Source organism: Lampris incognitus, chromosome 17 (assembly GCF_029633865.1).
Source record: "Lampris incognitus isolate fLamInc1 chromosome 17, fLamInc1.hap2, whole genome shotgun sequence".
NCBI lineage: Eukaryota > Metazoa > Chordata > Actinopteri > Lampriformes > Lampridae > Lampris > Lampris incognitus.
The window spans coordinates 43,209,018-43,223,872 of record NC_079227.1 but is presented as its reverse complement, the minus strand read 5'-3'; the positions used below and the strand labels follow the sequence as shown (position 1 = coordinate 43,223,872).

At 46.1% G+C, this 14,855-nt stretch overlaps 1 protein-coding gene across 1 annotated transcript in view; it reads right to left on the bottom strand.

Annotated features, from left to right (window-relative positions):
• The window catches only part of ryr2a (ryanodine receptor 2a (cardiac)), a 1,161,183-nt gene that overhangs the window by 853,378 nt on the left and 292,950 nt on the right, over positions 1 to 14,855 (bottom strand). The window lies entirely within an intron of this gene.

Here is a 14,855-nt window from a genome sequence, read left to right as displayed (position 1 = left end):
CGGGTATGACCTCCTTCTCATTGAGAGCAATTTCAAAGACTGTGAAGAGGCGCAAATAATTCATATGCAGATAAGAAAACACGCTTATTAGGGGTCCAAGCAGCGACAGCTGCTGGAACCCTATTGTTTTTATTATTATTGTTGTTGTTTCCGCAAAACACTACAATGAGCACATTTACCTTTTGGGTCACATCTCGGGCTCTGTATGGAAGTTTTGAGAAACTATTTTTCCCTCTAATTCTTTGGAAGCTTCTGAATCTAACGCACCCATTTCTGCCTGCCAAATTTTCCCGCCATTTTCAAAAAATCGAAAGTGAAAGTAAAATGAACTAGTCTGAGGCTGTTCATCTGATTCGCATGACATTTGGTCTGCGTCATCTCCAGACAATGCTGATAAAAAGTTGTTGTCGAAAGAATTTTGATATGTCATTCCATTTCCAACATGTCAATCAAAATTGTAAGGTGTGGCCCATAGTGATTGTATTGCCTATATCTAGTGATGTGATTGTCCAAACTTAACGAAACCTGTCACGCACAATCGCCACGACATTCTTTGGAAGCACGCCAAATTTTGTGAATTTTCGTCAATAGGGGGCGCTACAACTGACACATGTCAATATCTCAAAAACTGCTGCAATACTGCTTGGACCCCATTAATCGCCGCTTGCAGCTATATTTAACATTAGTTTTGTCCATGAAGGCAAAATGATTGGGAGTGATACATTTTGTGTAGGCATAATCAAGGACAACTACAAGAAAACCACAGTAGATTTCGGCAGTAATGTGATGGTCTCCCTTGACAGCCGGCGCTAGCGTGAGGTCTGACCATTCTGTTGTGGTCAGTTCTGCAGTGTGTTTGGCCATCTTGTTGAATTCACTGTGCAGTAAAATGATTATGTAGATGATGAAACTTTTTAGATTTGGCAGGCCTTAATAGCTAATTAACATTTGGCTAACACTTGTCTCTACTGTAGCCATTCAGCTCTACTATATCCATTCAATACTCTATGTCCATTCAATACTCTACTATATCCATTCAATACTCTACTGTGTCAATTCAATACTCTACTATGTCCATTCAACTCTACTATATCCATTCAACTCTAATATATCCATTCAATACTCTACTATGTCTATTCAACTCTACTATAGCCACTCTAAACTCTACTATATCTATTCAATACTCCATTATATCCATTCAATACTCTACTATGTCCATTCAATACTCTACTATATCCATTCAACTCTACTATAGCCATTCAATACTCTACTATACCCATTCAATACTCTACTATAGCCATTCAATACTCTACTATATCCATTCAATACTCTACTATGTCTATTCAACTCTACTATATCCATTCAACTCTAATATATCCATTCAATACTCTACTATGTCTATTCAACTCTACTATAGCCACTCTAAACTCTACTATATCTATTCAATACTCCATTATATCCATTCAATACTCTACTATGTCCATTCAATACTCTACTATATCCATTCAACTCTACTATAGCCATTCAATACTCTACTATGTCCATTCAACTCTACTATATCCATTCAATACTGTACTATGTCCATTAAATACTCTACTATATCCATTCAATACTCTACTATGTCCATTCAATACTCTACTGTATCCACTCAATACTCTACTATATCCATTCAATACTCTACTATAGCCATTCAACAGTGCCATGTTGGCCAGTACTTGTTTTTAGAATGGTTAGCAAATGCATGGTTGAACCTTACTGATATGCTGTAGTGGGGAAAAAAAAGAAAGAGGAAATGTGTAGTAAAAAGTCAAACTGACTGTACTATGTGGATATATAGTATATATATATACACTACCGTTCAAAAGTTTGGGATCACCCAAACAATTTTGTGTTTTCCATGAAAAGTCACACTTATTCACCACCATATGTTGTGAAATGAATAGAAAATAGAGTCAAGACATTGACAAGGTTAGAAATAATGATTTGTATTTGAAATAAGATTTTTTTTACATCAAACTTTGCTTTCGTCAAAGAATCCTCCATTTGCAGCAATTACAGCATTGCAGACCTTTGGCATTCTAGCTGTTAATTTGTTGAGGTAATCTGGAGAAATTGCACCCCACGCTTCCAGAAGCAGCTCCCACAAGTTGGATTGGTTGGATGGGCACTTCTTGCGTACCATACGGTCAAGCTGCTCCCACAACAGCTCAATGGGGTTCAGATCTGGTGACTGCGCTGGCCACCCCATTACCGATAGAATACCAGCTGCCTGCTTCTGCTCTAAATAGTTCTTGCACAATTTGGAGGTGTGTTTAGGGTCATTGTCCTGTTGTAGGATGAAATTGGCTCCAATCAAGCGCTGTCCACTGGGTATGGCATGGCGTTGCAAAATGGAGTGATAGCCTTCCTTATTCAGAATCCCTTTTACCCTGTACAAATCTCCCACCTTACCAGCACCAAAGCAACCCCAGACCATCACATTACCTCCACCATGCTTAACAGATGGCGTCAGGCATTCTTCCAGCATCTTTTCATTTGTTCTGCGTCTCACAAACGTTCTTCTTTGTGATCCAAACACCTCAAACTTGGATTCATCCGTCCACAACACTTTTTTCCAGTCTTCCTCTGTCCAATGTCTGTGTTCTTTTGCCCATCTTAATCTTTTTCTTTTATTGGTCAGTCTCAGATATGGCTTTTTCTTTGCCACTCTGCCCTGAAGCCCAGAATCCCGCAGCCGCCTCTTCACTGTAGATGTTGACACTGGTGTTTTGCGGGTACTATTTAATGAAGATGCCAGTTGGGGACCTGTGAGGCGTCTGTTTCTCAAACTAGAGACTCTAATGTACTTATCTTCTTGCTCAGTTGTGCAACGCGGCCTCCCACTTCTTTTTCTATTCTGGTTAGAGCCTGTTTGTGCTGTCCTCTGAAGGGAGTAGTACACACCGGTGTAGGAAATCTTCAATTTCTTAGCAATTTCTCGCATGGAATAGCCTTCATTTCTAAGAACAAGAATAGACTGTCGAGTTTCAGATGAAAGTTCTCTTTTTCTGGCCATTTTGAGCGTTTAATTGACCCCACAAATGTGATGCTCCAGAAACTCAATCTGCTCAAAGGAAGGTCAGTTTTGTAGCTTCTGTAATGAGCTAAACTGTTTTCAGATGTGTGAACATGATTGCACAAGGGTTTTCTAATCATCAATTAGCCTTCTGAGCCAATGAGCAAACACATTGTACCATTAGAACACTGGAGTGATAGTTGCTTGAAATGGGCCTCTATACACCTATGTAGATATTGCACCAAAAACCAGACATTTGCAGCTAGAATAGTCATTTACCACATTAGCAATGTATAGAGTGTATTTCTTTAAAGTTAAGACTAGTTTAAAGTTATCTTCATTGAAAAGTACAGTGCTTTTCCTTCAAAAATATGGACATTTCAATGTGATCCCAAACTTTTGAACGGTAGTGTATATATATATATATATAGAGAGAGAGAGAGAGAGAGAGAGAGAGAGAGAGAGAGAGAGAGAGAGAGAGAGAGAGAGAGAGAGAGAGAGAGAGAGAGAGAGAGAGAGAGAGAGAGAGAGAGAGAGAGAGAGAGAGAGAGAGAGAGAGAGAGAGAGAGAGAGAGAGAGAGAGAGACAGACAGACAGATAGATATATAGATATAGGGCCCTGTGATGGACTGGCAACCTGTCCAGGGTCTCTCCACGCCTGCTGCCCAATGACTGCTGGGATAGGCTTCAGCATCCCCATGGCCCTGAGAGCAGGATAAGCAGTTTGGATATATATATATAAATCCAGTGAGTCACATAAATTCTTTATGATACAGTACAAGCCTGTTTCATGCCATAAGCAAACTTCAGCTGATGATTGCTTATGTCATGTACTTATATATATATATATATATATACATACATATATATATATACACACACACACACACACACACACACACTATATTTACAAAAGTATTGGGGCACCTGGCCATTGCACCTACAGGAGCTTTTATGACATCCCATTCTAAATCCATAGGCATTAATATGAAGTTGCCCTCCCCCCATTGCAGCTATAACAGCTTCCACTCTTCTGGGAAGGCTTTCCACAAGATTTTGGAGTGTGTCTGTGGAAATTTTTGTCAATTCATCCAGAAGAGCATTTGTGAAGTCAGGCACTGATGTTGGATGAGAAGACCTCGCTCACAATCTCTGTTCTAGTTCATCCAAAAGGTGTTCGATGGGGTTGAGGTCAGGGCTCTGTGCGGGCAAGTCAAGTTCTTCCACAGCAAACTCACTCAACCATGTGTTAATGGACCTTGCTTTATGCACCGGGGCACAGTCATCCTGGAGCAGAAAAGGAACCTCCCCAAACTGTTCCCTACAAAGTTGGAAGCATAGAATTGTTCAAAATGTCTTGGTATGCTGAAGCATTAAGATTTCCCTTCACTGGAACTAAGGGGTCTAGCCCAACCCCTGAAAAAAAAAAACAACCCCGTCTTCCACCAAACTTTACAGTTGGCATAATGCAGTCAGGCAGGTAACGTTCTCCTGGCATCCGCCAAACCCAGACTCGTCCATCAGACTGCCAGACAGAGAAGCGTGATTCGTCACTCCACAGAACACGTTTCCACCGCTCCAGCGTCCAGCGGCAGCATGTTTTACACCACTCCATCCGACGCTTGGCATTGTGCTTGGTGATGTAAGGCTTGCATGCAGCTGCTCGGCCATGAAAACCCATTTGACGAAGCTCCTGGTGCACAGTTTTTGTGCTGATGTTAATGCCAGAGGAAATTTGGAACGCTGCAGTTATTGAGTCAACAGAACGTTGGCAACTTTTACGCACTATGCGCCTCAGCACTCGTTGACCCTGCTGTGTGACTTTACATGGTCTGCCACTTCGTGGTTGAGTTGCTGTTGTTCGTAAACGCTTCCACTTTTCAATAATACCACTTACAGTTGACCGTGGAATATCTAGCAGGGAAGAAATTTCACCAACTGACTTGTTGCAAAGGTGGATCCTATGACAGTACCACGCTTGAATTCACTGAGCTCTTCAGAATGACCCATTCTTTCACAAATGTTTGTAAATGCAGACTGCATGGCACGCTGCTGGATTTATACACCTGTGGAAATGGGTCTGAATAAAACACCTGAATTCAATGATTAAGTGTTGTGTCCCAATACTTTTGTACATATAGTGTGTGTGTGTGTGTATCTATATCTATATCTATAAAAATATCTATATCTATATATATTGTAGCGAAGAAGCTACCCTGTTAGAATTGTACCCTCCTGTTTTACCCATCAGGCACTGCGTTCAGATTGTTAGTGATGTTATTAAATGTTTTCTAAGTAATTTATGTGGTTTTATGTGTTAAGTTACCTTTCTCACTACTTCTACATTCGCCACACTGATGTCAGAAGTTGGATCGCAGATAATACCCACAACCTGAAGATAGCAACGTCAAGAAGTACATTCGACGTGGTGCTCCGCGAGATTGAGAACTTCACTGGGCGTCTTGAAACAGAGCTTTCCCGGGGGAAGAGCATCAACATTCGGAGGAGGATGTCCTGTGGAGGGATGGCTGACGGAGCCAGCGCTCCCCGTCCTGCAGGTAGCGGCCGGCTTGGAGGTGGCGACCGCCGCCGAGAGGTCGTGGCCCACTCTGATTTCATCCCCGACCACATGTCCGCCGGCCTCCGCCATCTCACCGCCCGGCCGCCCGTCACCACTTCATAGACCAACGTCACGACAACCCCAGCACCCCCTGCTAATTCGATGCTGCCACCACCAGTGATCTTCAAGCTCTCACGGCATGCTGGCATCACGGCCTTGGAGCCATACCTAGCTCAAGCAAAGCTGGCAGCAAGGCACAACCAGTGGAGCACCCAAGACAATGCTGCTCACGTTGCCTTGGCGCTCGAATGGAATGCGTTGCAGGTATTGCTCGACCTTACGCCATCAGAACAGCAGGATTACGAGACACTGGCCGCTGCTTTAGAATGACGCTTTGGCCAACGGGTCACTACTGACAGCATGCGAGACCGACTGGCCCGCCGGCGCCGCCAAGAGGGCGAGACCCTGGGAACCTATGCAGCAGACGTGCGCTTCTTTGCACATCGTGGCTACCCCACCTTTGATCCAGCAGCTCGTGACTAGTTAGCCCTGAGTGCCTTCATCCAGGGGCTCACCCCAGAGAGGTTGAAGGAGCACCTCCGCATCACAGCACCAACGACCTTCAAGACTGTGTTGAAAGAGGCAGAGAGGGTGGAGGCTGTGATGACCCCACACAACCAACCAAGACCCCGAGTGCGTCAGGCTGAGGTCAACGCAGATGAGGGAGACGTCAAAAGAGCAGTCATCTGCCAGGCTCGTCCGTCACCACGCCGAAAGCAACCAGGCCGATGCCAACCGACCATATCCCCCATTGAGAACTCTTCCCAGATCGGCAGAGTGGACCACGCACATGGCCTCTATCTTTGTTGCTCCACTGGTGGACACCACTGCTGGGCCCTTGTGGATCCAAGGTCCACCATCTCCATTGTGTGTCCAGGGGTGCTGCCAGAGACAGAGTAGAGGCTCACCACCTGTAAAATCAGAACTGTGACTGGGGAACTAACCAGCATGCTGGAGAAGAGAGCGCTGGAGGTGCAGACAGGGAAAGCCGCAGCCACCAACAATGACAACGACCCTCATTGAGGCTACCATTCCTCAGACACCCTCACTGGACACTGTTGCCGCCATCCAGGATCTGTATCAGCGGAGCAGTGAAGGGCTGGACCCTCAGCAGAGCCAACAGCTGAAAGACCTGCTCAAACAGTTCGCTGAGATTTTCGCTGCACGCGAGGAGGAGTGCACCCAGACCAACCTGGTGCAGCACACTATCGACACTGGCACAACCCCGCCCATTAGACTGTGACCCTACTGGTTAGCGCTTGCCAAGCGTGAAGCTGCAGAGCGGATGATTCTAGAGATGGCTGCAGCTGGGGTGATAGAGCCATCCAACAGCCCTTGGGCCGCCCCTGCCATCCTGGTCAAAAAGAAGGATGACACCTGGAGGTTCTGTGTGGACTTTCGTCAGCTGAACAACGCAACTCGTAAGGACTCCTACCCCTTGCCCCGCATTGACGATGCTCTGGACCACATCGCAGGGTCGCAGTGGTTCAGCCCGGCGTGATGGACTGTTGTACCAGGTCTGGCAAGTGCCGGGCTGGGGAAGAAGTGTGTGGCAGTTACTGGTGCCCAAGGACTGGCGCCAACAAGTGCTACGGGCGGCCCACGGCTCAGTGGGGGCAGGTCACTATGGGGTGGCCAAGATGCTGTACAACCTGCGCCAATGGTTCTACTAGGCCGGATGCAGGCACGACGCTGAACTTTTTGTGCACTGTTGTGATGCCTGCACCGCCAAGAAAGGACCAACCAGACACTCCCATGCCCCTCTACAACAATATCAGGTGGGGGCCCCTATGGAGCGGGTCGGTGTGGACCTCCTTGGCCAATTTCCAACCACAGACAATGGAATCCGCTATGTCCTTGTGGCCATGGACTACTTTACCAAATGGCCCCAGACCAGAGCGCTGCCACTACAGCCGAGCGGCTGGTGGGTGAGATGTTCTGTTGGTTCGGTGTGCCCGAAGAAATACACAGCGATCAGGGGCGGAACTTCGAGGTACAGGTGTTCGCTGAAGTGTGTCAATGCATGGGGGTGAAGAAGACCAGGACAACGCCCCTCCACCCCCAGAGCGATGGACTGGTGAAGAGGTTCAGTCGAACGCTCACAACACAACTCGCTATTGTCACATCACGGCACCAGCGAGATTGGGACTGTCATCTACCCTGGTCCTGTGGGCATACCGGTCGGCAGTACAAGAAAGTAGTGGGTGTAACCCGGCCGTGCTCATGTTCGGGAGAGAACTGCAGACCCCTGTGGACTCAGCCTCTGGCACGCCCCCTGGAACTGACCTTCCCAAGATACCCGGTTTCGAGTACCTGCAGGACCTCCATCAACGTCTGGCCAAGGCACACGAGTTTGCTCGGCAGCATCAGGAACAGGCATGTGCGAAACAAAAGCGGACATATGACGCTCGTTGTCAGGGCTGCTCCTTCACCCCGGGAACGAAGGTGTGGGTCGTCAACCCAACTCAGAAGAGAGGAGTCTCCCCCAAGCTCGCCAGCCAGTGGGTGGGGCCCTGTAAGGTGTTGGCGCAGCTTTCGGATGTTGTGTACCGGGTGAAACTGTGTATCCAGGGGCGGGTGGTAGTTCTGCACCGGGACCGTTTGGCACCTTACCGCCCCTTGGCTGAAGAACCTAGAGATCAGTTAAGCCAATCCAGGACGGTCCCTCCTACACCCAGAGGCCCTACCAACCGGATTGACAGTGATGTTATTACATGTTGCAAGTGTTTTATACGTTTATGTGATTACTATTTGGTGTGGTGTAATTGTAGTTGTCGTTCTGTTGTGTTGTGTAACTTTGGTACTGAAACCATGATCAACATTATTGTTCAGGTAGATGACCCCCATGTATTGTTTCGCATTTCTTTCAAGTACCCGTCTCTGCGTGAGTTCAATAAAGGAAACTGAAAATTTACCTTTGTCACTACTTCTACGTTCGTCACAATAAATTGTAGCGAATTCTGGGGGCAGCTCGGGATGCCACATCCGGGACGCGAACCTGTGGCTCGCCACACCGTTAACCAGCCGACTAAAGGGTCCGACCCTTTAGCCAAGGGCCAACGTGTCTACTTATCCATGGACGTCACACTACCCGCCCTCCTTCGGGAAAGCGCGTCTGTGCGTATCCCACTTCTGACACCAATGTAGCGAATTCGGGGGGCAACCACGGGAACCGCTGCGGCCGGGACGCGAACCCGTGGCTCCCACACGGGTTCGCTCCCACAAAGGGTCCGACCCTTTAGTCGAGCGGATAGCGATGTCTCTCACGGTGTGGGAGCCACGGGTTCGTGTCCCGTATGCGGCGTCATGAGCTGCCCCCCGAATTCGCTACATTGGTGTCAGAAGTGGGATACGCGCTTTCCTGAGGAGGGGGTAAAGTAGACACGTTGGCCATTGGCTAACGGGTCGGACAGTCCAGTGGTTAACGTTGTTACTTGGAAAATGGGGCATTGAAAATCGCTTGCGGTGTGGGAGCCACGGGTTCGCGTCCCGAGCTGCCCCCCGAATTCGCTACATTGGTGTCAGAAGTGGGATATGCGCGGACGCGCTTTCCCGAAGGAAGGGGTAAAGTAGACACGTTGGCTAACGGGTCGGACCCTTTAGTCGACTGGTTCGCGTCCCAGATGCGGCCTCCCGAGTTGCCCCCTGAATTCGCTACATTGGTGTCAGAAGTGGGATGGTGAGATCGTGAAGGACCGTGAGGCCATCGGAAGCATTTCCCGAAGCAGGGGGGTAGTGTAACCTGCATGGATAAGTAGACACCTTGGCTAAGACCCTTTAGTCGAGGGGTTAGCTATGTCTCTCGCGGTGGGGGAGCTACGTGTTCGCGTCCCGGCTGCGGCAGTTCTTGTGGTTGCCCCCCCTCCCCGAATTCACTACTATATATATATAAACTGTCTGGCCATGCACATCACATGCACAACATCTGAAGGGGAAGGTGCCTACATTCAAATACATGTGATCGCTAACCGTCCAGTAGGAGAGGAGGGTTAGGTTGCATACAAGGTTAATGGTATTTGTCTATTGTCATGATTTATTTATAATTACAAAATAGGTGCTTATATCTATGTCTGCAACTGCTGGCCAATTCATTCTTGTTATTCAGTGTAGACATTTCTGGTTTGCAAATGATATAATACATTTCAGCTGCAAATTTTACTACTGGGTGAATATGCTTTGTTTTTTTGAGATGATTTTCCAGGTGGTTGAATAATTTTTGTCCGCCAATGACCAAATATAACGGCTTAGAGATGTGACATTCTTTAAATGGTTGTTTGTAAAGCTACACATGTGTGCATTAAACCTCTTCTTGAACGTTCCCTCTGTTAGACCAACATATGTCTCTATTTTTCCATTGTCATTTCTTCTCACTGTAACTTGGTAGATAACTCCTTTCATCTGGCATTTACTTTCGAGGGGGCATGAGTCGTTCACACGGCAGTTGCAGTTGGGGGTATCCATTTGTGATGAAGGTGTCTTTGACTTGTTCATGATACTGGTGTTGTGGTACATATTATTTGTTGAATATTAGGCATGCAGCTGTAAAATCAGAGAATTTTTATGCAATATTACTATAGCAGACACATTTTGTTCTTCCAGATAAGTAGGACCTAAGTCAAGAGAGAGCTAAGCCAGAGACACCAACATTACAATTTATTCTGTCTAATAGTTTACAGTGATCAATTGTGTCAAAGGCTGCACTGGGGTCCAGTAATAGAAGCACAGCGGTGGAATCAGAGCCCAGAGTAGATCATTCACCACTCTGGTCAGAGCAGTTTCAGGGAAGTGACAGGCCCTGAAAGCCAATTGAAAAGGTTCATATAATTTTCTTCTGTATGGGTCAAAAGTTGTTGATGCACAACCCTATCTAGTACTTTAGAAAAGAATGGAAGATTATAGAACGGTTGATAGTTAGTTTTCTTTCAAGAGAATAACCCCTGTCGAGGTCCAGGATGCCATTAATGACCTAAAAGTGAGTTGTGGTCCTGGGTTAGATGGCATTGAAACCAAATTTCTTATATTATCATCGCACATTCTCATGTACCTTCTTTGTATTCTTTTTTACATGTCTTTATCTACTTCAAATGTTGAAATGTTCCATGTATCACTCCCTTGCACAAAGGGGGCAATATACTAGAACTCAATAACTATAGATTTCAATCATTTGTTCTACAACAAAAGTATTTGAAAAACTAATTTAACATCAATAGTTATATTATCATCAATTGTTATAGGATCAATTTTTATTTTGAATCAGAGTCAAATTCCTCATGTCCATAGGCACACTTGGCCAATAAAGCTGATTCTGATCTCAGTAAGTGTAAAATTGTATCAGCGTTTCATTCTGGCTTTTAATCCAATCAGTCCATAACTACTGCTTTGTTAAAACTTACAAACGATATTTTCTCTACATCTAATTGTAGTAAATTAACAGGTGCAATCTTCATTGATTTGACCAAGGCCTTTGATCTGGTTGACGACAACCTTCTTTTAGATAAACTTTACTCTATTGGTCTGTCACGAAACATGTTACTTTGGTTCAATTCTTACCTTCAGTACAGAAAATAATGCAGTGTCATACAAGGAAGTAAATCTTTGACAGTAGTACAACAACAAGGTGTGCCTCAAGGCTCAACTCGTGGTCCACTTCTTTTTTCCGTTTTTACTAATGATCTCCCCTTGATTTGTTCTGAATGTTGTGTTCAGCTTTATATGGATGATACAGTAATATACACATCTGAAACTAATATATTACAGATTGGATCAGCTTTGTAGTCTGATTTTGATACCCTCCGATATTGGCTCACAGCTAATAAATTACTACTCAATAAAACTAAATCTCACACTATAGTTTTTGGTACTCGCCAAAGCACCGAATCCGAATCTATGGCTTATTCATATGTTATTGACAGTAATGATGGTACACCACTGCAGAGTTGAACACACCAAATACCTGGGCCTATTGTGTGGCTCTGAACTTTCATTTAAATCCAACATTAATTATATTGTAAAGAAAATTAATTTTGGCATTGGTGTTTTGTACCAATCCAGGAAATGCTTTTCATTCACTGTTAGAAATAAGCTTGTTTTGGGTGTCCGGGTGGCATAGCAGTCTATTCCATTGCCTACCAACACAGGGATCGCCGGTTCAAATCCCTGTGTTACCTCCAGCTTGGTCGGGCGTCCCTACAGACTCAATTGGCCGTGTCTGCGGGTGGGAAGCCGGATGTGGGTATGTGTCCAGGTCGCTGCACTAGCACCTCCTCTGGTCGGTCGGGGCACCTGTTCGGGGGGGGGGGGTTTAGTCTTTTATGGCTGGGAGCTGGGTACCGGTGATATGCTGGGCCGCCTTGACAACCTGCTGCAGAGCTTTCTGGTCTTCTGAGGTGCAGTTGCCATACCACACTGAGATGCAGCTGGTCAGGATGCTCTCTATGGTGCAGTGATAGAAGTTGGTGAGAATTTTGGGGGATAGACAGGCGCTCCTCAGCCTCCTTAGGAAATGCAGGCGTTGTTGGGCTTTTTCACAAGGGCCTGGGTGTTTAATGTCCAGGAAAGTTCCTCACTGATGTGGACTCCAAGGAATTTAAAGCTGGAAACACACTCCACTTCCACCCCATTAATGTGTATGGGGGAGTGGCTGGAGCTGCTAGACCTCCTGAAGTCCACAATCAGCTCCTTCGTCTTCTGCACATTGAGGAAAAGATTGTTGGTAGTACACCATGATGTGAGGTGCTGAATCTCGTCCCTGTAGGCTGTCTCGTCATTGTTGGTGATACGGCCAATGACTGTGGTGTCATCTGCAAACTTAACTATAACATTTGAAGGGTGAGTTGGCAGGCAGTCGTGGGTAAAGAGGGTGAAAAGGAGGGGGCTCAGAACACAGCCTTGAGGGGCACCTGTACTGAGGGTCAGGGTGGAGGAGGTGTGGTCACCTAACCTAACAGACTGAGGTCTGTTGGTCAGGAAGTCCAGGGTCCAATTACGGAGGGAGGGGTTGAGGCCAAGGGAGACGAGTTTGGTGGTTAGTTTGGCGGGGATGATAGTGTTGAAGGCAGAGCTATAACCTATAAACAGCATCCGGATGTATGTGTTGTTAAGTTCAAGGTGGGTCAGAGCAAAGTGCAGGGCAATGGCAATGGCATCCTCAGTAGGCCTTTTGGGATGGTAGGCGAACTGATGTGGGTCAAATGTGGGGGGGGGGGGGTAATGTTTTTGATGTGAGCCAGAACCAGTCTCTCAAAGCACTTCATGGCAATGGGGGTGAGTGCTATGGGTCGGTAGTCATTCAGACATGTGGATGTTGGTTTCTTGGGGACAGGAATGATAGAGGTGGTCTTAAAGCATGTCGGGACTATGGATTGGGACAGTGAGAGGTTAAATATAGTTGTGAAGACCTCAGCTAGCTGGTCGGCACATTCCCGGAGGACTCGACCCAGGATGCCATCCGGTCCTGCAGCCTTCCGTGTGTTCACTCTGCACAGTGATTCTCTGACCTCTGCGGCTGATAGAGTGAGCACCTGGTTTTCTGGGTGGCTGGGGATTTTTGTGGCTGGGTCAGTATTGTCCTTGTTGAAGGCGGGCGTAGAAATGATTTAGCTTGTCTGGCAGGGAGGCATCATGGACAGTGGGACCGCTATTGGAGCTTTTGTAGTCTGTGATAGACTGAATGCCTTGCCACATTAGACGGGGATCGGAGTTATTGTGAAAGTGGTCCTCTATTCGTAGGGAATATTTATGTTTGGCTGTTCTGGTGCCCTTTTTGAGGTTGGATCTGGTTGCGCTGTAGGCCTCACAGTTACCTGACTTGAACGCTGCATCTTGGACTTTCAGCAGCTGCCGGACCTCACTGGTCATCCAAGGTTTCTGGTTTGGAAAGGCGCAGATTGATTCTTTTGTTGTGACACTCTCAGTGCAAAAGTTAATGTAGGCTGGTATGGCAGATGTCTGTTCATTAATGTCTATATGGGAGCCATGGGTAGCTGAATGTGCAAAAATACTCTAGTCTTTGTCAAAACAGTCCTGGAGTTCAGAGACTGCTCCTTCTGGCCAGACAGTGATTGTCTTTACTGCTGGCTTGACCCGTTTTATTAGGGGTTTGTAGGCTGGGACCAGGAACAGGCAGAGGTGGTCAGAATGCTCCAGATGAGGGCAGGGAGTAGCTTTGTATGAGTCCTTAATGTTTGTATAGAGATGGTCCAGTGTGTTTTGCCCCCTAGTGGGGCAGGAATATGGGCAATACAGCCCTGAGGTTAGCCTGATTAAAGTCACCACCTATGATAAAGGCATTGTCCGTGTGTTTGGTCTGTTGTCTGCTGATGGCACATTGTAGCTGCTTAAGTGCTACCTTAGCATTAGCATGTGGGGGGATGTATACAGCGGCGATGGTAATGGCCGTTAGCTCCCTGAGCAGGTAAAAAGGCCTGCACTGAATCCTAAGGAGCTCGAGATCAGCAGAGCAATGCCTTTCAACAATCTTTATATTGTTGCACCAAGAGTTACTGACATAAATACTCAAACTTCCTCCGCGGATCTTGCCGGAGTCCGCTGTCCTGTCAGTATGGAAGGCTGTGCAGCCCGCTAGCTCGACTGCCGAGTCGGCTATGTTGCTGTTGAGCCAAGTCTCCGTAAACATCTGCTGTCTGCTGATGTACTTAATGCTAAGTACTTTAGTGCTTAATGCTATCACTGACTTAAATACTTTATTTCTAATCTATAAATGAATGATCCATTCTCATGCTCTTGCTTGGAGTTTGAGCTCCTGATTTTGTATGTCTTATTATTTGTAATGTTTTTTTGTTTTATTTTTTGTTGTTTTTTTGTTGTTGGCGATCAGTTTCATACGCAAATACCATGACTATTAATTAGCCAAGGTCACGACATTTGCATGTGAAACCGATCGCCAGTTTCAAGTTTTAAGCAACTGTGCTATTTATAAGGTTGTCGATACCCGCAGGCAGCTGAGACTGATGAAGTCACTTAGCTGAGCGATGACATTTCTCCCATTAAACTCTGTGGCCAGATGAACTGATTCAACATTCTGCTATTTCCTTACCTGGATTATTGAGCATGCACCAAGATGTCACATTAGGTTATACAAATATATGTTTTTTTGTAGTTTCTCATTCTCAAAAAATATTTTTGCGTTTTCTTGAAGGAGGAACCTCTATGGTACATTTC